At 42.1% G+C, this 27,204-nt stretch overlaps 1 protein-coding gene across 1 annotated transcript in view; it reads left to right on the top strand.

Annotated features, from left to right (window-relative positions):
• Window positions 1–280: 280 nt before the first annotated feature.
• Window positions 281–27,204, top strand: part of MGAT5 (alpha-1,6-mannosylglycoprotein 6-beta-N-acetylglucosaminyltransferase) — a 111,544-nt gene continuing 84,620 nt past the window's right edge. The window contains exon 1 of the mRNA XM_084289622.1: window positions 281–406. The gene's annotated coding sequence lies outside the window, so the exon portion shown is untranslated. The remainder of the gene's footprint in view (window positions 407–27,204) is intronic.

Below are 27,204 nucleotides of genomic sequence, written 5' to 3'. Positions count from 1 at the left end.
GGCAGGAGGAGCGGGGCCGCCCGCCAGGGGTCCCCCTCCGCCCGCAGCCGCCCCCTGACGGATGGCCGGGCGCTGAGGGGCGGCGCCTTCCCGCCCCCTTCCTCCTCCTCCTCCTCCTCCCTCCCGCCTGCGGGCCGGGCTCGCACTTTGCAGACGCTCCCTTGCGGTGCCTCAGCCTGTCATAGGCGCGGGCGTGCGCGCGCGCATTCCCCCCCCTCCCTCCCTGTTCCCCTCCCCTCCTCCTCCTCCTCCTCCTCCTCCTCCCTCTCCCTCTCCCTCCGCGCCCGGCACTTTGCAGACGCTCCCTGCGCCCTCCTGCAGGCGGCCCGGCCGCCCCTCAGGCCGCGGGCCCATGGGCGCCGCGCCCCGCCCGCCGCGGGGGGCTGCGCTCGGGCGAGGCGCTGAGGTGAGGCGAGGCGGGAGCGGGGGGCGCCTCACGGCTCCCCTGGGGGGCGGGGGGCGGCTGGGGGAGATGGGGGGGGGACACGCGGGGGTCGTGGGGGTGTGAGGGGGGTGAGGGAAGATGGCCCCGGGGGCGTTGGTGGCGACCGTTGGTTCCCCTCAGGGCGCCCGTTGCCTCCCCTCAGGGCGATGAAGTTCGGGGGCGGCGCCGGGCGCCTCAGCCCCTGGGAGCCGCGGTGAGCCGGGGACGCGCCGTGCCCTTGATGCTGCGGGCTGGGAGCGGTGCCGGTGGGGTGCCCGCTCCGCTTTCCCTCAGCCGCCCGTCCCCGCTGGGGCTGTGTCCCGTCCCCCCCCCCTTCCCTTCTCCTCCGGCTGCAGGCTTGCTGCTCGCGGCTCTTCCCAAATAGTTTCACCATTTCGTAAAGGGCTGACAGCCGCTCTCCGGAGGAGGAACCGGTTGGTTGGTGTCGGTCGCTCTTGGAGCCATTTTGCCTGGGGACACTGGGTCCGGGTTCGGCTGAAGGGGGGATTTGCCTCCTCCTGTCTCCATCTCGCGCAATGGCCGAGTTCTCCAGGAGAAATCGTGCTGACTGCGGGACCCGCGGTTCACGTAGTGACTGGTGGCTGTGCCAAGCCTAATAGTGGTAAAAAAATCCATCACTTTTCTTTTTTCTGGTGTTTTTATTACATATAAGGCAACTTGCAGTGCTGCCTCCTGCTCTGTACCTGTACAGGAGAATATAGGGAATAGTTTAGTCTTAAGCAGAGCGCTGTGTGTACCGAAAGGACTGGCTACTCGCCTTAATTTAAGGTGTACAGGCTGTTTTTTCTTTCTCCTATGTAGAATATGGATTTATTTTCCATCAGCAAATAAGGTTTAAACAATATACGCGCCCCTTTTCTGGGTGGTAAATCCATCCTGCTGTCTAAGAAGGAGCCAGCTTGTACAGCCTGGACTGAAAAGATGCTGAAAGACCAAGTGGCTGAATACCGAGCGTAAGAAGATCAGGTTGCTTAAGCTCCAAGAACTGAACTGCCTAAAACTTAGGAAGCGGCCAGCAACACTGAGTGCAGATCATCTAAAATCCTTAATCTGCTTCGTGATGTAGAATCGGGCAAAATAATGAGGTGCTCTGCATTCCTGAAACGATTTAGATTAACAGCAATTGCTCTCCAGTTTGTCATCTCCTTCCAACCAAATTCCTTTCCCTTGATTTAAACAAAAAGCAAACAAAAAGTTACACCATCAACTTCTATTCTTGAGGTAATATGAAGGATTTTAGTAGCACCATTCATTTAAGTCTGAATTTAATTTATTTTTTTTATTATTTTTACGAGGTTACGTTTCTGGCATTATATTCTGCTGTCATCTAACAGGTTCGCTTCACTATTTTAATAAAATTTGCTTGTTGTGCAGTTTTCCTCCCCATCTTGGCTCTCAAATTTTACTAAAATTCAGAGGTTGTTGACGTGAAGAGCCCTGCACTGATGTAGTAACTTGATTATTAGCTGTGTGGTAGGTGTTTTGAAGGCTTTTGTGAACACGGTGTTCATATTTTGAGCAGGTTGAATGCTAAAGAAGATTGCCTTAGTGTTTCATGAGAGAATTTGGTTTTGCTGTTGTGAAAAGGGACTGATAAGGGAGATAGAGCAGCAAACGTTACTTTATGGTTACTTGCTGACATTGACGTAGTCTATTGAGCAGATGGTGGAAAGAAATCTGATATGATAAATATCAAAAAGCCAGGTTCTGGTAGTATTTTCATTTACGTCATGTTATTCCAAAAGTGCCTGCTGAACTCGCTTGCTTAGCTGCGTTTGGAACCCGAGCAGTGCTCCTGCAGTCACTTGGTAATGAAACTCGGGAGTAGCTGCTGGAGGAGATGAACATGCTGTACAGCGCTAATTAGCTGCGAATCTGATGAGGGGAAACTCTTCCACGAATCAAGCAGTTCTGCTATTATTGTGTCTTCAATTTAAGAAATTTCTTAAGTGGTTGGAGTGGTATGATGCCGTCCTTTAATCTTCTCTGCTTTTGCAGAGTTAGTATTTACACGGCTCTGCAATTCATATGTTGTAACAGTTAAACAAAAAGCAAAAAACACCTTTTGTCTGCGATGCTTCAGAAGGAAAAGTAGAGTTTTGTATTTGCCTCTGTGTGTATGCACGCACATGCAAACCCCTCTGGTTTTCTTGTTTTAGCCTCCTGTTACTGGTATACGTTATTGGATCTGCGAAGGCTTCACTGCATCTCGCTTCCGTTTCTTGAACAGCCTGGATGAGTATGAGGGCATGTAACTTCTGTGAGAAATAAGTTTCATTGTTCAGATCCGGTTCTGGTAGTGGCTTGGTTTCCCTCACTTGTGACCCCATGTGCTTTTGTCAGTTTCTTGTGGTTTTTTGTTTGTTTTTGTGTGTGTGTTGGTAACAGTTACTGTGAGTTACTCCCCAGCCACAGAGGGAAGGAGAGAAAAATTTTCTACCAGTTTTTATTAGTTCTGTGCAAGACTTTAGTTGTTGATATAGGAGCTCTATTTGGACAGCATTGGAGGAGGAACAGCCGTGATTAGAACTCGTGACACGAGTGCTAGCACACCTCTCAGATGTGTGGCAGCTGCTTTTTGTGACCGTGCAAACTTTCATCAAGGTGGATAGCCTCACTCTTCTGCTCAAGCTGGGGTGATGGTTGAGCTGTCTTGAGACAAAGTGGCAGGGTTTTGTTCTCGCCTTGCAACAAAAAGAAGTCTTGTTGGTTTTAATTGGGTGGTTCCTTCAAGGCCACGATGCAGGCACTCAAGCCAGGTTGTTGCTTCTGCCAGGAACTTCTGCTAAAAATGTGGCAGTTCTGTGTACTAGGGAGACCCAAAGGAAGGAATGGAGAAGACAAAATTAGTTCAGGGGACAGGGATTCCCTCTTTGAATGCTCCAAGTAGCAAAGTCCATGATTCAAAGTAGCAAAGTCCTTTTCACAAGGAAAGCTTAAGTCAATGATGTGATTCATTTGATTTATTATTTATGGTTTGTATGAGCTAAGAATCCTGTGATCCTTGCCCTTCGTTGAGTCTCACAAGGTCCTGTTATTCCTATTAGCTAAGCATATTTCTTCATACATCCCACAGGCATTCCAAACTGTTTAACCTTGATTATTAGTCCAGCTCACTGGTGTTTGTCTTACTGCTTTTTCTTTCCTGATAGAAGACTGTAGTATTTGAAAGCTATCAACTACTTCTTTTGACCTCGTCCTTTAGACAAAAGGGTTTACGTGGGTTACAAGTAGCAGGCAGATTGTTTTAGTGACTTGTTTTTTCCTTACATAAGAAGGAAGGAGATTCGTACTGTTAGGAAAAAAACTGATTTCACTTGTATCAGTTGCTGGCCTTGAATCATGGAGTTTGTTTTGTTTCTTTGTGTCACCATTTTTTGTTTTGTTTTCCCCATATAGTGTATTGCTTTTGGTTACGCTTCCTGAGAATAGTTTTGTAACTAGAATGTCTTTCTGAAGTCAGAGATTTGAGTGAGGAAGCTTGTTGCTGCTTCCTGTCTGTTACCTGTTAAGGTTGCATTCCCGAAGAGTCAGGTGAGCCACGTGAGCACTCTGACTGTTGCACAGCAGTTTACATGACCCCTTTTGAGGTCCTATCAAAACATTTTCAGATAGCTACTGATGAAGTGGTCATTGAAGGTACAAGCTGCAGTGAATTACAAATCCTGCCATATTCTGTGGTCTGGAGGTTTATTGGATGTGTTACATGTCAAGATACGGACACTGGATTCCAGCCCGTTATGTGATAGTCCTCATGTCTGAAACGCGTGGGAGTGGAGTGGAGTCACCCACTCCTACAGAAGACCTCCAGCAGTGCAAAGCTGTATGTGTGGATTCACTCAGGCAGTGGTTCTCTTGGGCTTAAAATACTCTCTCTTATCCCTCTCCTCTTTTTTACCTCCCTGTTCTCTCCATGTGTCTGTTCCCTTGCTGCAAAAATTTGTTCTTTTCTCCTTCCTTCCCCACTGCTGTGTCTGACAGAATGAAAACAAATCTCCGTTGGTTGCTTCAGGGCCGTTTTTGGAAGTTGCCCTTGAACTCTGCAGAATGTGGCTGTAATGTGCATCCGGTATACCTGGAAGATGATTCCAAGTATTAGAGACCCAATGTAATCAAACCTTCATTTTTCTCTGCTGTTATGACCTATTTTGTTAAAACAACTTCATGGTTTGAGTGTAGATGGTCTATTTGAAACGTTTCATTGGTGATGTAAAACTTGCCAAGGTGGGATGCATGAAGGAGTTACGCGTGTTTTTCTTAACTCGTTTAGTAAATTTGCACCTTTGATACGGTATTCATAGCGAAAATAAATCTTTGAACAGATCATTTACTTCTTAACATGCTTTTATGTAATTTCAATGAGCCTGTCTTGATAGGCTCTGTTCAAGACAGCGTGTGCATTCATTTAATTTTGGATGTTGTAGACAAAGAAGAGTGAAAATGCTAGCCTGAAGTTCCCATGAAGAAAATTTTCACCATCCCATTCTCTTCTTATTCTATTCTGAAACGTGGTGACGTGACTGCCTTACAAGCAGTGACACTGTTTGCTTGACCTAACTGTAGAGCCCAAGTCCCACGCTGCTGCAGTCCACTGTTGTGTGAAGGCTGTTTCTGCGTGACAGAAATGCTTCCACTACGAGGGCTTCTCAGACATTGCTCCAAGTGACAGGAGCCATCAAATAGTTTTCTTTTCCTGAAGTTGGTTTGAACTGCCTATTTCTGCCTAGATGCAATTAAAGCATCATCATCATCCTGTCTGGATGAGTTTTCTTTCTGTTTTGCTTTTGGTATGAATTGTACATTAAAATGAACACGCATACATGCACCTTTCCTAAAATGAATCTTGGTGTGTCTTTGTCTACCTGATCTCAGAATTTGAGCCACCTGACAAGGAGTCTTCTCCCTGGGGGAAAAAAAAAAAAAAGAGGAATGAAGCAGCCATGTATTTCATGCCTAGAAAAATCCAGAAATACTCTTAACACTGAGACTTTCATACTTGTTTTGCAAATGCCTGTTATAAAGGAGCTTGGCAGCAGTGTTCTCTGTACAAGATAATTTGCTGGATGCGGATACAAACTTTTCAATGCAATTAACACACTGTAAAACCAAAATCAAACGAAGAAACAGCTCTGAAACTCCCTCCTGAAACACTGAGAGTCCTGACAAAAATGCATTTGGCTAGTGGTAGGCACATGGCGTGTTCAGTGAGAATTCTGGCAGGAGGAGGGGCTGCAAAATGGGGCTGTGCCCTGGGCAGTAAGGAGATGTTTAAAACACAAGTAGGCAAGGAGTCCAAGCAAGGTACCTTTTTGGTGCTTGGGCAGAGGACATCCTAGAGGTAGGCTTGCAAGTAAAGAGCACGAGCAGAAAAGGGGCTCTTTTGCAGTCCATGTGCTGGTGGAGTTTCAGGTGGAAAGTTAAAATATGTACCTCTGTTGAAGGGGTTGTGGACATGGGTCTAGAGAGCTCAGGAAAGAGTCTGGAAAAAAATATTTGGAGGACTGAACAAAATGACTTGTTTGAGAGAGGCTTTTGAAGGGCTCAGCCTGTTTGTCTGTAAGTTTAGTTTCTAGGTTTAGAAATCAGGTGTGAACTTTAAACAGGCATAAAGCTAAATTAGAAAAGGAGGTTCCTTCTCCTTCTCTCTCTTTACCGCTCAGACGTCAGCATGGGTTGTGCTGCATATTTGACCGGATAATTACAGCTGCATCATTTCAATCAGTTCCTCGGCACATTGTTTTGCTTTGCAAGTTCTTAACGTGAACAGCTCCCCTCCCTGTATTTCCCTTCATGAAATGCAGTTGCACAAGCAACACTATTGATCCTCCAGGAGCATGGAGAAATGTAGCGTCGCTCTGTTGGCGCTTAAGATCTTTACATGTTAGGCAGCTACGTTTCTTTTACTACAGTGGGGAAAAAAAGCACGTAGGAGGAGAAAGCTTAAGTAGGAAAATACAGTGAAAGCACTTGCAGCTAACGGCTATCTTACTATACAAAAAATTGACCAGTTCTGAATATTTAGACAAATTTTAAGAGCCTGTGATCAAATTAAATGATTTTTATGGTTATACTTTAAAACAATTGGTTTTTATTTCTAATAGCCATTTTCTTAGATACTAATTGAGTTTATTGGTAAACCAGTTCCAGAAATAATCTTTGCCTCAATATTGTAACTTCTCTTGAAAGAGGAATACAAACTGTCCTCCTTTCCGGCTAGGTAGTAGTAGTTCTTGTTGGAATACTTCTCCAGATTTTTTTTCTTGAGTAGTTTGGCAGTTACGTTCGAGAAATGGGATAATCAGTAAAACAAGAACTTCTGCGTTCCTTGTAATGATGTAAAAAAAAAAAATGAAACCAGGTCACACACATAACAAAGCAAATTGACGTGTTAATTCTGAGCCTAGGTCTCAGTGCTTTCAGGCTTCTGGGGACACTTACTGCCCCTGCTTTATGGCACTAGTTGTTCAATATTGTGAAATCTTTGTTTGAGTTCTCTTTGCTGCCTCTCCTTAGGGCTGTCTGGAGAACCTGATAGGACTATGCATGATTCCTTTTGAGCAGCAGGCTGCAGTGACTCTCATCTCACCAGTTTTATCCAAATTCTCACCAAGTAAGTTAAAGGGGGAGCGAGGAAGATTTTCAGACTGGAAAATGACTAAGATTTTGGCCTCGCTGCTGGCTTCCATTGAGGCTTGCTAGCAGCTGAGATGGAGGTTCCCTGGAAGTAGCGCTCACCAACTGATGGTCTGGAAGTTCAGCTCAATCTGTTCAGGATCTGTTGCCGCTGGTGGGTCACCAGTGGTGATTCAGTGTGCCCCTGGCCTGGAGGAAGGGATTTTCATCACACTGTAGCGAGAGGCTGAGTGCAGTGGATGAAGTGCCATCCTGATGTAAAAGGCGTGTTGCCGCTTGCTTTAGCTCTTGAGTAGATGCTATTTAAACCTCTGGCTTTGTTTATTGAAACTAGGACAACGAGGCCCGAGTGTGCTCTTAAAGTTTCCTTTGAGGTCTGTAGTGGCTGATTTAAAAATAAAAACCAGCTTGTTACAGGTTTAGCTTCTGTTCAGCTCGTATTAAAGTCCTTGTACCTTGATACGTTTCCTGCCATAGTAGCTTTCGTGTGTCCCAGTTCCGTGGCTTGCACGCTGTGTAATGGTACAGAAGAATGCCAATATTGTGTAAGCTACTTAAAACATGTCTAAGAGCACTTCCTTGCGTGCTGAGGCCTTGGTATGCGTGTGGCCACATCTACAGCAAAGAAAGCGGTGAGCCTTATCGAGCAAAAAATGGTCTTTTAAGAAAACCCCACCAGCCGTTCCCTGGCTTCTTCACCTTTTACCTGTGTCAGCTGGGGAGGGAGCTCAGGAGGTGGTAAAGCTGCTGCTGTCAGTGGCAGTGTTGGCTTTGGCTGTTTGAACATCAGCCTAATTTAGAAGACTGGCTTTATTCCTTAAAATTCTGTGTTACTAGGGGGTTAATATGGGTTAAAGCTCCCTCCAGTAGGCCAGGTGGCCCCAGTTTTATTTAAGAAAGTAATGGCCTTTCCCCTCTCCCGAAATGTGCTGTGGAAGTACTATTAACATACGTGTTTGTGCCTATTCTAATTAGGACAAAAATATCCTACTCACTACAAAAACTTCTGATATTCAAATCAGATTTTGTGCTATTGATTTTGGATGTGTGTTATGCAAAGAGGTTTTTTTTTTAACGAAGGCAGACTCTTGCCCTTCCACAAGCTACAGAGTATTTTTAAATATGCCACCCACCTCACTCTCTAAATAACTAAAATTTGGCATTTTATTAGAAAGGCTGCTGATGCAGCATTGTATTTTGGCAGAAATTACTCCAGGAACCCTACAGTGCTCAGTATTTCCACCATGCCTATCGTATGAGGATCAGGCCTAATTGCTCAGGATAAAAATGTGACCTGTCTATAGAAATACAGGTGAAGAACATTTCCATTGCTGATTTTGTACTGACCTCCTCTATCATCCTTGCATTTGACAAATAGAAGAAGAAATTTGTCAAATGGTATTAGCAAACTGTCTTCCTTTTTTTCCCCTTCTGCTGCTGTCATTTGGCTTGCTGGTGTGGCTGACTGTACCGCTGATGGTTGTCCAGCTATTATTGTGTTAAGGTCTTCATTTCCTAATTTGATATTTAAGAAATTTTTTGATAGTACACCAGTGTTTGAGCTGTAAAACTGATTTAGGAAAAAAATAAACACTGAGAAGCGTTAGAAATTCTCCAGGACATTGTGTAAGAGGTTTCAGGGTTTTGGTCGTACCTTCCTTTTCATCTGGGCTTGTGTCTTTCTCCTTCCTTCCCTGTTTTTGTGTAATTTGAAGCATGTTTTCTTTGTCACTGCTACTGAACTGTTGCTATTAGCACTGCCTCCTGTGTTCCACACCTCAAAAAGACTGAGAGGCTAATGGTGTTGTGCTCTCTTTTCATTTGGCATTCAGAAAAAATGCAGGCAACGTACGTATTTCTGTTCTGCTCAGCCTGGCTGCTTCTCCACTGGAAGCAGCCTTCAGCTAGAGCATGAAAATTTTAGTGAACGTTCCTTTCTATTCAGCTGTTTCTCAATGTTAAGTCAAAACAGTCTTGCATATTGTTTTTTGTTGTCTTTTGCTTGGTTGTTGTTTTTTTTGTTGTTGTTGTTGTTAGGCTGGATTTCTGTTGTGTGTGAGAAGTGTTTGAGTGTCCTCTGCAGTGCTCAGGAAGAGGCAAGCTCTTTTTCTCAATACAGACTTGTGATGGCTTTTGTCTGTTTTCCCCAAACATCTTCTCTTCAAGGCTGTGGTTTCACTGTATGACTTGACATATTGTCATACACTCAATGTTTATGCTTTACCTTGCATGTTCCTTCCCATCTTCCAGTTCTTTCTCACGTCTTTGTAACCTGTTTCCTTATTAGATATTTTAGAAAATCTTTACTGACCTGGGCTAAAACAGATCTCGTCCTTCCCCATCCAATCAACAAACCTGAACAGATTTTTCATCTGTAAAAATTAAGTAGAAATTCATGAAGTCTGAGAGGTATGGTTGTAGCTATGCGGAATCTTTGTATAGTTAGCTGATAATAGATATGAGATGAACATTTCTATTAGGTTGCCCACCAACTAATTGTCAAACCAGCTGATTTCAAAGATGGCTTGCATGCCTTTAGAAGGCCAGTGGATCTTTTATCTATTTCTTTGTCACATCGATAACACTTTCATGCAGTTCCTCTTCCTTTTTTTTTTTTTTTTTTTTTTCTGATGTGGCTTTTTTCAACCAACCTCAAGCAACTGTCTGAAATGATTGAGTCATTTTACTGAAGGTCAGACTCTGCCCATGTTGCACAAGCTTTGAATCTACAGAAAATCAATGTAGCATGTTGAAGAGGTGAGTGATCATTAAGTGTCCTGTAGTTTGTCTGAATCTGCAGATTTTTTTTTTTCCCTGGGGGGTTATTGGCACCGGAATTGACTTCCATATTTTGCTGTTCTAATCACATATTGGGCTTCGTTGCTGCATGGTCAGCCATTGGGATGGGTTGCCCAGGGAGGTGGTGGAGTCACCGTCCCTGGGGGTGTTCAAGGAAAGGTTGGACGTGGTGCTTGGGGACATGATTAGTGGGTGACATTGATGGTAGGGGGATGGTTGGACCAGGTGATCCTGGAGGTCTTTTCCAACCTTAATGATTCTATAATTCTATTCTGAATGTCTATATAAGCATCTCTTCTAAGCCAGTCATTATATTTAAACAAAAAACAAAAAACAAAAAACAAAAAAACAAAAAAAAAAAAAAAAACAACAACAAAACTGGTTGAGCAGGAGAAACAAAGGTGATGTTATGACAATTATGAAGAAAACGTGACCTTACTACTTCAGATTGTCTCAGCAGCCTGTTAGAACATCGGAGAGCTGAGCCAAGCAAGTCATCAAATGAATCTAAATTTCTGAACCTAGCTTTTTAATATCATTTAAAAATTCTTTTCCACAGAAAGCTTACACTTCTTTTATACTTCTTTTGCAAGTGGGCTTTTTTGAGACCCTTTTTGCAGTGATGCTCCCCATTTCATTGTATACAGGTTTTAGGTACATGATGTGGAACTGAGTGTCATAGCAGCTAGAAGCCTGTAACCATGAAGTGGTGATCATTTTGATTTTTTAGCTAAGCAGAGAAAAAGTATTTCTAGTTCTAAAGAATCTTACGGAACGACAGGCAGAGAGTCTGGTGGTGGTGAAGCTGTTGTTAAGGAATTGTTGAAGTAACTGGTGGAGTTCGGCTGTCTTTAAGGTAAAGCAAACTTGCATATGGAGAGCAGGAGCAATGCAGTTAATGAAGGAGAGGTTAGGGGTTAAATGAAACCTTACCTATGGGAAAACAAGCTTAGTTGCAGGACTACTGTGAAAATCAGGTATTTCCTCAGGTTTAAAGAATAAATGAAAACCGCTCAAAAGCCATTTGCTGAAATAACTGTTCGAAATAACCGCTTCTTAAATCTCTAATTATTATGTCATACTAAGTAATGTTACAGGACTACAGAGATGATTTTCAAAGCACTCTTCACACTTAAGCCTTAAGTCATGTGTTGGGTCCAAATCGTGGGGTGCATCTTTTCCTAGCATTAAAACAGCAGCCTAAGCTGGAATAAAGCCTGAAAGCTCTTGAGTGATATGAAGCTGTAGGAAGGAATATTGTAACCTCCTGAAGCACGGAGGAAAATGATAACGAATAAATATAGTGTAAAGATAAATAATAAATATAGGCTGTCTTTTGTCAGGCTGTTAGTAGGACCAGCTCTTCTCTTTAAGACCAGCCCTAATGAACATGAGTGACTGACATCTGAAGGGTTTTATTTTGCTGCCCCTGATTAGAGGTACTGTTACACTCTGCATTCGCATGGCTCAGCTATGGGTTTATGTCTTCTGCAGTGGGCTGCAGGTGGAAGTCAGTAGGCTAAGGTACAAAACGGTAGTAGGATAGCCTGTCTTGGGTCCTTGTGCTTGTAGCTTACAAAGAAAGTGGATTGCTCCGGGTGTTAAAAATGTGCTAAAATGTCTTCAATAGTTTTCTGCAAGTTCTGTCAAATCCTGGCGGTTGCTAAGGTAAATCTATATAGCCTGGTTATACAAGGTTTAAAAGAGTAAGGCTTCCTGTACCCACTTAGCCTTTAAAGATGCGTTTGCCAGCACATTCCCCCAGTGAGTAGAAAGGAATGAATATTTTCATAATATTGGAAAATCTGTTCCTCTGTGTCTCTGCCTTATTATCTTTGCTAGCTATGACTAACCCACAAAGAAATCCATTCAGCTGTGGTAGCGTCAGTGATGTGGCCTCTTCCCCTCTGCTGCTACTACAGTACTGTTTGAAGACCATTTAAATTCTGCTCAGAGCTCTAGGTGATCTTTTTTGGCAGCCTTACTTATGCTTTTACATTAAGTGCTAGGTTGCAATAATTTTTAAAAGGCTTGTCTGAAAGTGGATGTTTTTGTGTGTATTTATAGGTGGTATTTGTCTTAGAGGTGTGGATTTATTTCACACCCTGTGCCTTTAGCTCATTAACAGGACCTTGGTTGTAGGAAGGTTTGTCATACCGGAGTTGTACAACAGTCAGAGAGAATGGATGCTGAACCTGGCCCTGAGGTCCAGAAGAAAAACAGAAAGTAGAAGTAATTCCAGTGGGTTTGCATATTTGATACTGGTTGCCTTTAAGAGCTCATTACCATGTTCTCCACCTAATGTTTAATTAGATATATGGCAAATAAATGTTGTCCTTGCTGCTAATGAAAGTTCCTTTTGAGGCAAGCCTACTACCACTGTATTTGTCCTGGAAAGTCTCCTAGCTTTCTCTTGTTACCTCAAAATACACTTATTTTCTGCACCCCTGTATTTTTCCCCCACTGTGGCCATTCCAGAGATGAACATTATTTCCTCTTGGATTTCCTTTTGGACTCTGGAAACAGTTTGGTTTAGGACAGTGAAGAGTTTTGTGGAAGTAACACGTCCTGCTGTAGATGTTGCCAGGAGTTTAGAACGCAGCTACAGTGGAAAGATGTTTCCTACCTTACAGCCACAGCAGCTCATCTGCTGTGGATAGCACCACTTGTCACAACCAGAGATATTTTTAGAGCATTTTTTAAGGTTCTGCTAGTTGTGTGTTGTTTGTTTGTTTTTTTAATCAGTTTCATTTGATTACAATGCTTTAGTTCACAGAAAAGTGTTTTCTAAGAACTGACTTGTGTTCTAAGCACTGTAGGGAGAAAAACCTCAATTTGCCTGTCTGAGAGCGTGCCAAAGAGCTTGCATGGTGGAATTCCTGGTCTAGTGAAATCAGAGAGGAGGGCGACAGGTATAAAACATGCCCATAGATCATATAATCTTTGTATGGTTCAGCCAAGTGCAAAATTAACTCACCAGATTTGTTTCAGTTGCTTCAAATTGATTTGAAAAGGTGGAGAGGGGCAGAATTCCTTACACTGAAATTGTTCAAGATAACTGCAGTGGGCAGGAGAAGAAAATAACCCTTTGATGTCACTCAGAGTGAAAAACACAAGCTTAAATTCATGTCAAGGCAAATGCAATGCTATTTTGTAGTTGTATAAGGCTGTTTAAAGTGGTTATCAGTGTTGGGGAAAACATGTCTTTATTTTCCAGGCTCTTTTTTTTAACGTACCAAATAAGTGTTTTTTCCTCCTCCCCTTCCCACACTAGAAGGAACACTTTTTCCTCTGGGGACAGAGATAGGATGAAGCTAAATATATCACTTGTCGGCTGTATTCTCCATCACGTTGCTTCAGTGGTTATTATTTGAGTTTTACCTTCAGAGGTTCTGCCTGATATTTGGTGACATGCATAATGAATAGAGACATAGCAATTTAAAATTCATTCTTTATTGCACTTTGGTTTTAGTTTACAAAGTGCTGTAAAAATGAAAGGGACTTTGTAAGCATTAATCCAGGCACTTGGGGAAATTTCACCTCGATTTGTGTGAAGCATAGGACTCTGCTTGCAAGTTTTTGGTTTTTTGTTGTTGTTTCGTTTTCTGGTTTCAAATGCTATGTAGGAAGGTGACATTTCTCTTCTTTCAAAGCACCACCCTTTCCGTGAGGGTGAGGAAGCCGGCTGGGTTTGAAGGCCATGACCTGTGGCCTAGCTGTGTGTTTTTGGTTGGTGTTCTTGCTTTCTGAAGCACCAGCTCGAACAGCCTAAAGGCCAGCCTGAGGAGAGCAATGCACGTCTCTGGAGAAGCAAGCCTGGGAGACAGCAGCTGGAGAAGAGGCTTCAGGTAGAAAGAGAGTGGCTTCTTCAGCAGTCCATTAGTGCTCAGAGGCACAAAAGAAAGTCTAGGTGTATCTAGGTGTGCTGTAGACATCTAAAATGTAGACATCAAAACCTTGTTCCTTTAAGTCTTTTTATGCTGTGCTTTGGGTAACTGAGGAAAGGACTGGAAGGTTCCCTTTCCCATTGCTAATGGGAGCCAAGCAACGATGAGGAATAAGTTTCATACTGCTGTAACCAGTATTCAAGCTCTGGCTTTGCTTTTGATACTCCTGACTCTCAGAATTGGCATAACCAGTTGCCAGCAACAGCAGCTTTGTCCTGAAAGCCAGGCTTGGAAGTTCTACTGGTTGCGATCATTTACTCTGACTTTCCAGTCTGCAGCTAAATCCTGTTAATCCAGCTTCTAGTTCATCCAGTATTTTATCCTTTGTAGGAGCTGACAGTAAAAATTGTGAGTTCATGCTGGAAATGTGTGTTGGCAACTAAACAGGTAGCCATTACAACGCACATCACAGGAGCATCTCCTCAAGCTTTATTCACAGCCTTTGATCGAGAACTTACTAGGGAGACACGGTGGCAGCATGCTGACCTAGAGAGTGGTAGTAGAAGGTATTCTTGATCTTGATTGAAGGGCAATTTATACTGTCTGAGCTATTCTAATCAAAATAGCCAGACCAGCCAGCTTTGTAGTTCAAATAGCAAATGACTTCTAACCCGCTTTCATTTGACTGAAATGTCTGGGGGACTCTCATTCAGGTTAATTCCTTGGGCAGATGTGAGGAGGCAACGACTTCTGCTTGGAGAAAGAGTTGGGTTTCTGCTGGCAGGGGTGGATCTGGCAGAGGTCACGCCTTCCTGGCCCCAGCCTGTCACATCCAGAAATGTAAGCAGGGCATACTGAATCCCATGGTCCTCGTGACTTCCACTCAGCAAATCCTGTAACCATTTTCCTCTTCACTCTCTCCACCGCTTCAACTTCACTGTGATAGCTTCTGCTGCCAAAAAGGGCTGTGGGTAAGCATGTGAGCCTGCTTTCTATTTTCTAAATTATTTTTCCTGATGTTCAGGAAGAGATTAAAAAGTTGATCATTCTATATTGGGAAGCAGCATTAGGAAGTAAGAACAAAAGATACAAAATCTTGAATGAGTTGCAGGCACTAATGGGTCCTGACTATTTGCTGTGTTGTAGGATACTGGGGGGCGTGGAGAGAGAGGAAGAGGAAGAGATAAAAGCAGGGATTGCTCAGAGCTCAGGGGGCCGGCTTCATCCTTGGTCAGCATAGAGTGTGATGCTTTTGAGGCTGCTGCTTGGAATCGTTCCTCCAAAGGTGGAGAATGGCCAAGCTGAACAGCTCTTCATTATGAAAAGATACAATTTCTCCTTTTTGTTTTCACCAGCTCAGATACGCACCTGACCCATCTGTCGGACAGCTTGGTTTGCACAACAAGCCTAAAGCTTGTGTAAGAGAGAGGCTCCTTTTGTTTTCGTGATCTGAACAGCTCATCAAGGGATCTGTTGATTTGGCACCGCTCCTCCAAAGGAGGGTGAGGAAATGAGTGGCTGGAGCAGAGGGATGAGGGGCGTGAAACAGGGCTGCCCCTTCTTCCTCCTCTTTTGCCCCACGTGCTCTTGATGTTCATTTGAAAACAGCAGACGTGGTAGTCTTGGTAAACCTTTATACCTTGCTAGGTACAAAGGCAGTAACTAAACACTAAGGGGGTTCTGTGGGAAAAAAAAAAAGCCAATTTCTCAGTTGTTTTGGTTATGTCACCACAGCCTCACTCCTGATGCTGCAGAATGTTTGTATAAAAATGCTTCAAATGTAAGCAACAGCCAGCATTTTTGTTTTGAGGCTGTTGTCAAGAAGGATGCACTTAAAAAGGACTTCTGACTGAGAATGCCCTGCCACACCTGGGGCAGTGTCAGAGTGCAGTACCAAGCCCATTGACGCTTCCTTTCGTGGGTCACATCTGGGTGCTTTGTGTTTTGGCACGCGGTCAAAAACCGATTTAGCCCTTTACAGGGATTAAGCGTTGCTCTCAGACGTTGTAACTCAAAAGACTGTGTCCAGTGTGTGGTGTGAAATTAATCAAAAGGAAAGAAAATTAATGACCTGCTGTGGTGCCATCCATCAGGATATCACTCAGCAGGTGTGAAATTAACTTGCCTTGACTGTGGATTAAATTTAACGGCGTGACGTGAAACTACAGAAACCATTTCTGTTATTACTAGGCAGCAAGCAAGCTTTTTTTTTTTTTAAAGATTCCAGATTAATGAACTGCTTACGCCATACAGTGGATAGTCCTGTGATCATTTAACAGCATGAATTTAGATTATGTTCCCTAAGAAGATCACGTATTACTGTATCAGTAAAAATTGTTAAAGGCAGGCCGCAGAAATGCGTTTTTAATTTCTATAATTATGGAGCGCCAGATGGTGGGTGCATACTTGTTTCCAGTGTACTATTTCAGCTCAGATATAAGCAGTTGTGATCTTTATTTACAATTAATCAGATTTTAACCTAGGTGATTTGAAATTGCGTTGTGACTATAATGGGTTCCAAAGAAACACACAGAAGAAATGTCTCTGCTGCTTGCTATAGTTGCAAAAAAGCCTTTCTTTTTTTCCAGATCCTAATTCTGAGGATAGCAAAACTACCCACTAACTTTAATTGTCTGCCAACTATTTTGGAATGAATATCTAATATTAGATTATCTACTTAAAGGACTTGATAAATCATGGTTAGTTTGTTACATATAGAGAGAGAGTTCTTTGAGAAGTAATAATGAACTCAGTTCCCCTACCAAAGGTCGCAACCCTCAGAGTATACCCCTGCTGCTGAGGCTTGACTTCTTATCAGCTGCTCTGAAAGAGCAGCACTACAGAGATGTAAAATACATTACAGTTTATCAACTGCTCAAGATGAATGAGGAAGATGAAGGAAACATACCTCCCAGTTTAAATCTAAAGATTCTGCCAACTAGTTTTTTCTGTCCATTCCGGCTTCCTTATGTGTGTGCACTTTTTCTCTGCAGTTGCCCCATATTTTTCATGTGGCATTTATTACCAGCGTGAAGGCTCCCTTTGACTTCTGCATTCTTAGTGGATTTTGGTTGAAAATGCCTTGAACATCCTCCTTTAAAAGGTTCAGTCGCCTCACCTGTTTTAGAACTTCTGATGTTTGTGCCCTCAGCAGAGAAGTAGTCATTTATGTGTTTTTTTTGTGTTTTTTTTAATTCCTTCACACCCTCCTCACCCCTCCCCAAATCAATTCTGACTCCCCATTTCCAAGAATTAAGGAAGCTGCATGTTTGTGATTAGAAAGACTGAGTTGGGACTTGCATGGTACTTTCTTTGGAGGTGTATCAGCCCCACATCTATGAGTTCATCTTCAGGTTGGAAGTTCACAGTATACATGTATGACCATGTGCTTGACTATCTGCTCTTTATAAGTTGATTTGTTTGACCTCTTATTAAAGAACATCTGTGGTTCATAAAACACAACATTTTTGTTTAAATATTGTCAATCAGCTGTTGGAAAAGTGAAGGTCTAGTTAAAGCTTCACTGCTGTGGTACCAGAGACAAATGATGCTAGCATTGGTAACAAGATTTTGGTTCATTACAAGCATGATATAACCACCAAAGAAACATCAGGGCTGTCCAACTCGGTGGTTGTGTCACTGGCAGCCCTTTCTTCAAGGGTAAATCATAAGCAGTTCCTGGAGGATCTGTGCTGCCCTGCAACCTGATTGAAGAGCTCTGTTAAAAAAATAAATAAATAAAAATCCTTTTGTTGAACATTAATTTGGGTTGAACTGCCAGGATATTCTACAAGTTTTGTCTCCTCTTTGAGGAGAAATGTCAGTCTTGGTGCCTGTTTCAGGACGAGGAGTTGAACAAGTGACGGAGGCCTAATGCTTTTTATCTTTATAAGCATTAACAATTCAGGTCAAGCTTTTAACCGAGAATAAAGGCTAGATGATTACTAGAACAGTTATTTCAGCTGGACCTTTGGGCTGTTTTCTTTCCTGCATTAGAGAGTGAAAATCTTGATATGCATGCCTAAAGAGACTTGCTCTTTAGGCAGAGATTGTAACATGGTGCTCTTGCAAACTTGCTTGTGTTGAAGGAAACGCTGGAATATTGTGCTCAACTGCTGCCTGCGGTGTGGCATTTAGATTACTGGGCTTATTTAATGTACTCCTGCCATTCTCTTGCTGATGGCTTTTATAGCTGCCTAAGCTTTTATGATGAATTTGTAGCCCCTGGAGAGGGAAAGAAGAGAACAGATAACTTCAGCTCTTTCTGTTGAACTTGTTTAGGTTTTGAAGACAAGTGGAAGGAAAAGCAGCAGTCCTCTTCGCAGCTAGGGCAGCAAGACAGTTGATTTGTTTCTGTCCTGGGAAACTTCTTGCCAGCAAGAAGTCCTCATGTCTGTTTGCCATGATAGGCTGTGTGAGCTGGGTCTGTGGAATCTCTTTATTGTGTTTTGCCTTCAAGCTGAGCTTGTGTTGGCTGCTTTTGTGATTTGCTTTATCTCTGTATATCTATTCTATCCCATCAGAAGGGAGCACACGAAGCTAATGGAGCTGTTAGGGTGTCTTCACAGCAGTGCTTTTTTTTTTAAATGCAGCTCTCCTAGATTTTGGGATGAAGAGAACTCAGATTTTTCTGTATTGTCTGTAACACAGAAATATGCAAAACTGTTTCGTCAGCATGCTCAGAGTTGAGCAGTGTGATGCTATCTGCCTGTGAGCATGGGCTCCTGAGAGCGTATTCCCATTTCTCAGTTCAACTGAGGAGTGCTGTTGAAATGAGAAGACATCGATCCCTGCACGCAAGCAGAACCAATGGAGGGAAAAAAAAAAAAAATAATAATAATAAAACAAAAACAACAAAAAAACTGCTATTGAATGTGGTTTGCACAATATTGACCCAACTAGGGGAAGGGGGCCTGGATCTTCTGGTTGCACCCAGTATTTCCAGAGCATTTGTTCATCTCCCAGGTTATGCTGACAATGCTCTTGAGTTTCTGGTGGGCTCAGAGCACGTGAGCAAAGGGGGAGCTTGTGTCTGCTAGCAAAGACATTGGCTGTAGCCAGTGGTTGAATCACTGGGTAGGGTTTTTTGTGGATCTGTGTGAGGAGTGAAGGCTTTATTTGGCTTTTCTCATGACATTCTCTGTATTTTCTCAAGCTGCAGTCAATAAATGTCCCTTCCCAAAGGAATTGCCAGTCTGTAGACTTGTGATTGTTATTCTAAGTCAGCCATGGAAACATGTTGTGTAACAAGTCTAAACTATGATATTTAACAAGATACTAATTCTTCATGGCAAAAATATAGAGTTGTTTAATTAGCACTCAAACCACTTCTTTAGCCCTCTAGTTCATTATGTCTCAAGTAGGTTTATGCCACTGATTCATATAGCTCGTTACTGCTCATAAATGTCACTGTAAAATTACTTAAAATAAGAGTGTTAGCGTCTTGCTGTCATTAGTCCTACAGCTGGTTTGGTTGTGGTGACAAGTTGGTAGATAAAGTGTGAATTTTATAGTTGAAGATGTCAGGACTTGGAGAGCTTGCTGCTCCTTGTCATGGGAAGAGACATGCCTGCAGAGCTGAAAGCTGGAGTTGGAAACTTCTTTCTGGTCATATCTACTGCCTACCTCTTTTGGCAGCAGTATGAGTCAATGTCCCGCACAGAGTTTAAAAGCAATAAATGCAACGGTAAAACCTGTAAATTAAGTCACTGATGACACTTCTGGGAACATGGCATCAGTGAGAGGCTTTCACTGAATCTTTGTGTTCTCCGAGTAAATGGCAGGCAGTCAAGGTCTGGAGCATAACAGCATAGGCTGAAGTGGCCACTTCTTGAGTAGTGCAGCTGATGATTTCCAGATGCAAATTATAATAATTTGCTCAAATACTTTACACGTAGGTGGGATCCTGTAATCTGCATCTCAGAAGACTGTTGACATTGTGAGAAGGAAACTAGAAACAGGACAGGAAAAGATTGCGTCAATCACTTGACCAATTGATAATATGATAAAGTCTTGATACTTTAAAGTAGCAAGTTGTGATGGTGAACAGATAACATGTCTGTCGGTGGCACTTGAAGTTTTTGTTGTTCTTTTTGATGATGTTGGCAAATTCCAATTCAGCTGAGTAGGAGAAGTCTTGGAGGCTAGAAGTTCAAATTGATTTATTTTAATAGATTCAGGGGACAAATATTTGGATATCTACAGTATCATGAGTTCTGCTTGTGACAGCTATCAGTAATTTTTGCGTGGCTTCATATGAACAGATTTCAAAGGTTGGACGTTATGATGTTGCTTGTTTTATTGTGTATGTAGTGAATGAGGTACAGGGCTGTACAGGAGTAGCAGGCCAGCATTAGAGTCAAACTACATGACATGTTTCATGTTCCAGGGTGCAGTGCATCAGTGGGAAGAGATTATAGATGTGCAGAATTAAAATGGGAGCATCCCTGGTTTTAATGGAACTGATGTGGGTAGGATGTATCTGTCTACTAGAAATTAGTGAGGCACAGAATTTGGCCAGGTAAGAACTTGTATTATCAGACTGCAGTGGCACAAGTACTGCAACCTGAGCCCAGATCGTCTTCTGGAAACCCTAAAGCAGTCTGCTAGGTATCTGTTGTTTGTTTGCTTGACAGGGATGTGCACATACACTTAGAGGAATATATCTCAAATGACTGAAGATGAACTTCTTTTTATGCGTCTTTTTTTAAATGAACTGTAATGTTAACCAAAAGCGACATCCCAGTTTAGTCTCTGTTCAAAGAAAGATCTGTTTTTAATAATTTATGTGGAAGCTCTATGAAAGATTTAAAATGTGACAGCTCTGAAATAAGAAGATTGATGCTGCTCCGGTGTGATCTGATTTGGATTCTGACCTAATTTCTGTTAGTTAGTGATCGGTATAAAACTTGGTGGGGTACGTGAGCTTACGACTTCGGGAGGTTACTGGCTGATATTTTTAGGCCACCAGCTAATCCTGTTTAGGAATAGGATTCTCATCTGAAAACTGACAGGTCTTTAAATTCTTCCCATTTTGCTTTATGATGACAAATGGGAAGTGTACAGAAAAAGCAAAGGATTGATTGCCTATTTCCAAGTGCCTTGTGCTGTGGTGCTCTCATCTAGATAAGGATTCTCTGCATGCATGTGTTTAAGAAGTGGTATTTATTTATGATTGAACAGAATGAAAATCTTGTATTGAAGCTGTTGATTTTGCATGTACTCCAGAGGAGGTATGGAAAAACATTGCACACCGAAGATGTTTGGAGCCTTTCCTTCTGGATTTTTCTCATGTTGCCTTGTAGCTGTTTGCATAGCAGCCATGCTGTAGATAAACTAACAAATGCAAATTCCCTGTTCTGTTTGCTTAGTCAGAAGCTGTGTTCCATATATAAACACATCTTCCAGATGTTTTCTTCTTGTCAGCAGTTGCTTTCTTGCACTTGTAGCCTATGGCAGAGGCAAACATGCTCTTTAATTCCAGTCTTACGGTGGGGTTGTCATCTGCTATGTCTGTTAAATTGATAAGTTAGTAGATGAAGTGTTTTGTCACTAGTTTCTACAGATGGAGTCCATAGAGCTTACTATGGAATCCTTTAGATGAGTCCACCCATGTGATTTTTTTTTATTAAACGTCATAAAAATTAAGAAGAAGCAGGAAAAGAAAGGGCATCTCTGATGCTGGAGTGTTATATCCAGGTTTGTATTGTCTTGTAGCCGTTCTGTTTCCTTTCAGCTGTACATGTTGATGGGAAGGGAAGTCAAAGCTAAGTGGAAAGATGGGAATTTGGACTGAAAATAGAATGTGTATGAATAGTACTAGGTTGTACTGAAAATACTGTAACTTGCTCTATTGCTGCTATCCCAGTTAGAATCGAAGGTGTTACTTACAGAGAGGACCCAACTGGAAGGCTTTATGGAGTGCCACAGCTTCCACCTGAGTATTTGTTCTACTACACATAGAGTTGTGCATGTAGGTAATGAAGTGAGAGTCTGACAGTTTTGATGAGGTAAGGTGATCTTTATGTGAAGAAGGATTGTTCAGTTAGAGCTAAGAAAGTGAGCAAGGCGTTCAGGATTGCCTACAGGTGAGGTTCTTGCTGTGAGCTACTTTTGAGGCTGTATCTCATGGCAGTGGCTCTTGCTGACCGTGTTCTGCTTTTTGACTGCCTCGAGTTGTTAAAGGATAATTAAAGCACATTCAACACCTGTTTAATACTGTTATTGTCATATGAGCAATAGCTGTGCCATAATTTAATTTGGAATTGTTGGCTCAAATTGAACTGTGGGGCTTTTGTTGCCAGTTTAACTTGATAATACAAATGGGTCCTTCCCTTTTTAGTGAAAGGGGAAACATTGGACCAATCTCGATTTAATTTTTGACTTCCACCACCCCTTGCTCTGAACTGCTGCCTGCTAAGAACCCTCGTAATACATAGTTTGTGTAGTGAAACCTCTTTTATTGCCACAGAAAGCTCCCATCATGGCCTGGTGAGGCCTTCATTTCAGCGGCGATGAGGGGTTGGAGTGAAAGGCAGGGGAGTAGGAGGGTGTCACATCTGTATGGGCGATGCCATGCCTTGCAAGACATCCCTGTGTCCTAGCACACAGCTATAGCCAAGCCCGTGTCTCCTCGGAGCAGAGACAGCTGCGGTTCTGTGGGCAGTGTTACCAGTGAAAGAAAGCAGCTAACTCTCAAGAGGTCTCCCACGCAAGTCGAGACAAATTCTGCAGTTCTGCCGCACAATGTAGTTCTTATTTTTTTTTCTTCTCCCTTCTTTACCAACTTTTGAGAGTTATTTCAGTGTTTTCTGGGAAGAAACTGATTCAGCTACCACTCATCAACCAGATGTTTGGGTGTATGAAACACTTCTCACTGAGGCTTTCTGCGCTTCCTTCAGAGGTACCTTAATAATTGTCCTTCCTCCATTTTTACTTCCCTGTCTTCTTTTTACCTCCTCTTTCCTCTGCAGTTTCTGTATATCACTCATGGTTTTTGTTTTCCTCTACAATATCTGAGTAAATAATATCAGGTATTTGCAGAACTTGATTAATTCGTGAAACTTTTCTAAAGCTGAAGCTGTAGACATTTTTGCAGACTTATTTAATTATCTGTATTCATCTGATCTGAATATTGCATAAATCACGCAACTTGAGCTTTCTACTCTTTAATTGCCTGGTTTAGTTATTCTGGCAGTGCTCATGTGGAAAGAGGCTCTACTGCCTAAATACCCAAGTGGGCTGGATTCTGGTAAGTGAGAGAGGAGATGGCATGCTAAGGAAGGCTGCTTTTTGTTTGTTGTGGTCAGTGCAGGTGTTGAACCCCATCTCACCTGCTAGGCAGGGGGCTGATTGTGCACATGGTGTGGAGGAGCGTTCAGTCTAAAGAGAAAAAGCCCAAGGTGTGGTGTTGAGGTAGAGTATGCTCAAAGCATGAAAGAGCCACTGAAAGTGTCACATGCTCCCAGCTAACCATGGGAATGGCTCACAGGTGATAGGAACAAGCATCAGTTCCAGTCTGAAGGGGGCCTCAAGCTGTCTGGCCACAGAACCCACCCCATAACAACTTTTCTGAGTGCAATAAAGTGACGTAGTCATTAAAAAGCTAACCAACAAGTTAGGGTACTACTAAAAGGGAAGGATTGTGCCTAGAATTGGTCTGCTTTGCTTAGAAGTTTTGCTGACAAGTGGCACTGATACAGCAAGATGTTAAGGTGAGTTGGAAAGATGGGAAAGTGAGGATGGAAGTAGCTTGGGCTATCCCACTTTAAAAGATACCATAAAGAGCATCCAGTGCTCTAAGTGCTTCTTGTATATTAAATACATACCAGTATGTTTATGACTGCTGTCACAAACCTTGTAGTATTTATGTGCGTCGTTTGATGGCCTTAACTCAAAAATAATTAAATTAATCCCTTTCAAAGCCAAATAAAAACTTTACAGCGTTGGACAAAAACATGCGACAGAAATCTAAACTCAGAACGCAGATTTGTTTTACTTGGTGTAATGACTGTGTGTCCTGTGGGATTTATGTAACAATTTTTAAGTGGCTCAGTGTATCAGGAGACCAAGGCAATTAGGTACTTAGAAGGGGCAAAGGGACAAAAGTCAATTGCTCTTTTAAAGACTGGGCAGCAACTCCTACGCTGTCAAGAAATGATCTTGCTTTTACATAAATTGCCACTGAACAGCTGTCTGTGTTCAGTGGGATGAATTCAGTGGGATGAATGAGCTTTAAAGAAGTTTAAAAGAGTTAATTTCTTATTCTTCCCAATACAATAAAATTCAGGACTTGCTCAGTCACATTGCAAGGATGTAGCAATAGGTGAGAAGCAGGCATGGCAGTAGGGGTTAAAGATGCTGTATATATCAAGTGTAATGCTGAAAACATGTAAAGTGAGGGCTGCTGTTTTGGGGTCATTCTCTTTCTTCTTCTGCTGCAGGAAAGTACATTGCTAATGATCTTGTATAAACTGAGCCTGAAGTGCATTCAGTGGTGGGCTTTTCTTCTCAAGTGTTGTCAGTGTAATCACGTCGCGTATTATGTTTTTATTTTGCTAAATGAAACGCTCTATTTTCATTACTTAACTAAAAAAGAATCAAGAATGCATGAGTAGAGATGGCTTTTATAGTAGTCTTTATTTTCTCAGTACTGTAAGCAAATGCACTTTAAGTTGAGAAGCATCATTAAGCTGGATTTCTGAATGATGGAAATTATTCCTTAAGTTGTTCAGTGCTTTGATTTATTTATTTTTTTTAACGGTGCAGTTCTTTTCCTTAGACCAAACTCTATGGGACTGAGTCTGTTACTTGATACCAGCTGTGTGTTTCCTTTTCTTCCTCCTGTTCCTGAACATGCAGCGTTGATAATTCCCCCCATTCAAGATCAAATGGACTCTTGGAAAAATGACGTATTTGTTTTAGATGCTATAGAAATCAACTCTCTATATCCATAATTCCTTGTAAGTAATCCAAAATAAATCTGTATACCTTCAAAATAAGGTTTTGCATTTCTGGGCAGCTTTCTAGTTTGTTTTCTCTCTTTTGGTGGAATGCACAGGAAGAGTTGAGGATAATTTTGGTACAACTGGGTTATGGGAAGCCACACTACCAATGTCATGACCCAGCAGAGTAAGGCTGACTTACTGTGCTCATGTGTTGGCTAAAGCTCAGAGGAGAGTGCCCATGTGCTCTGACTGCTTGTGCTGACCTGTTGGGCTGTGCTGCTGTACTCATCAGAGCCGATGGCGGTGAGGAGTGCCCCACCACTGCCTACCAGCACGTCCTTGCTAGCTAGTGCTCTGGGCACGCAGCCTGGAGCCATGGCTAAATGGTGTGGGTAGCAGTGAAATTAGCCTCCTCCACCTGGCATGCCAGGTCATCCTCGTCCGCATCAAGCCATCTCTCCGTTTGTTGGCATCTCTGAAGAAAGCTGATCTCTGCGCAGCAAAAACACACTAACAAAATCTGCTTCAGTTTACAAAGCTTAATATGTTGGGTTTCTTCTTTTCAAGTTTGTCCTCGAATCTCTTTCTTCCTACCTTCACTGCAACCTGTGTTTGTCAGATCCCTTGGGGCTGTCATTGTGTGGCATCAGCTGTGCAATGCTAATGAGCTTCAAGAAAACAGAACAGCAGTCTGTGCCTGGTGCAACCCCTGCAAGATCTCTATCAGTCTTGTTGTGTTTTCAGGAAGGCCACGTTTCTTGATAACATTAACTTTGTGAAAACAGCAACATTTTCTACAGCAGAGGCAGCTTACCAGTGTTTTAGCAAAGAAGTCCTGGCCATGTGTTACTGAACTCATTTAGTCTGCAGCTCTTGAAGTTATAACACAATTACGTGTTCAGGGTTGAGTGACTGACCCCCACAAACTTTAACTGGTGACAGAAATCTGCAGCGTCTCTGAAATGTGCTGACCCATCTGCCCTTGGGTTAAAAGAATCCTGTCCTAAAAGGTTGGTGTGGCCTACCTGTGAGCCACAGTTTCATTCCATCTGTTACTGTGCATGTTCTGGAGATGAAGCCAAGAAGGAATGTACTAAATATAAGTACTCTTTCTGGGACTGCCCAGTCCTTGAACTGATCACATTTTCTCAAATACCAAAATTAAGCAGCTTTTGACCACCTTCTCAAAAGACAAGGGGTAGGAAATGCCCTCCTTTGGCCTTCATCGCCTATATATTGCCTTTGTTCTTACTGTTTTTCACTCATCTGGAATGTTAGTTTGTATTAGAGCTATTCTTGTATTCGTGTGCATTCATATGTATATATTGAATATGCTATGAAGGTATTTAAATTCGTAACTTAAGATATTTTTATAGTCATTATACTTAATCTGCTATAAAACTGATACAACGTAAACAATGTGGCAGTAAACTGTAATTTCTTGTTATAGGGATAATTGGTAAAATATGGGTCACCTTAATTTTCCAATATTTAAGCAAATCATGAGAAGTAGACTAAAACTTTTCGGTCCCAGTTCTCAAATTTCCAGAAAAGGTTTCTTTAAAAAGGTTTCTTTTGTGAATGCTTGATTTCCAGTTGTGATTTAGGTTGACTTTCTAACAGCAGCAAATATATACCAAATCCTAAATAAATCATTATTTTTTCTTTTTTAATATTGAAAAAGACTGAAAAAAAGTCCTTCTGGAACAAAATAAAAAGAAAAAGCTGGTGCTGAAAAATTCAGCCCTCCCTCTTACCCTTCTATAAATTGCTGTTTAGTATTCCTGTCTCCATGTGTGAGCCCAAGGTCCAGGCTTGTGGTTTAAGCTATAAACAGATGAGATACTTTTATACAAGAATAAAAGTGCACAGATGGAGATAATCAGAAGTGACTTAACTGTGTAGGCATTTCCCGAGGTGCCAAAAGCCCACAATGCCAAGATGATGTTGATGAGAGCTACAGGTGCAAAGTGTGCTCAGACACATCCTTAGAGGCTGGTTCCTAAAAGGTGTGCAGACACCTTCAGGAGCCTCGTTAAGTGCAGTGGAAATTGTGCTTTTGGGTGTGTTCTTAAATCTCTTAGATGCCTCTTTGCATCTTTTGAGATGTCTTTAACATCCTTGATTTTTGCTCTGCTGTTGACAGTAGCCATAATTAAGGGGAGTTCTGTAGGGCTTGGCTTATAGTTCTTGGTTAACTATAACAAATCCTGATGGTGTGGGCTAAAGACTAGAGACAAAAACTTTCAAGGACAATACTTGGCATAAAACAAAAGATTTCTGTGGGATAAATGAACCTATATGATACATTAAAATCCAGGTAGAGGACTTGATCTGCTTTAAGAGTTCTTAATAAAAAAAAAAAAAAACATTTTTCTTTAAAAGAAAACAAACTTCCATAGTTACACCTCTTCGTTACGAAGAATTTTTGTCTCTTAGAAAAAAAAAAAGTAGAATCTGTTAACAAACTCTTTGCATTTTTAGTGGCAGTCAC

The sequence above is a fragment of the Netta rufina genome (assembly GCF_964035555.1).
Source record: "Netta rufina genome assembly, chromosome: 6".
NCBI classification, from domain to species: Eukaryota; Metazoa; Chordata; class Aves; order Anseriformes; family Anatidae; genus Netta; species Netta rufina.
This window is presented reverse-complemented; position numbering and strand designations above follow the sequence as displayed.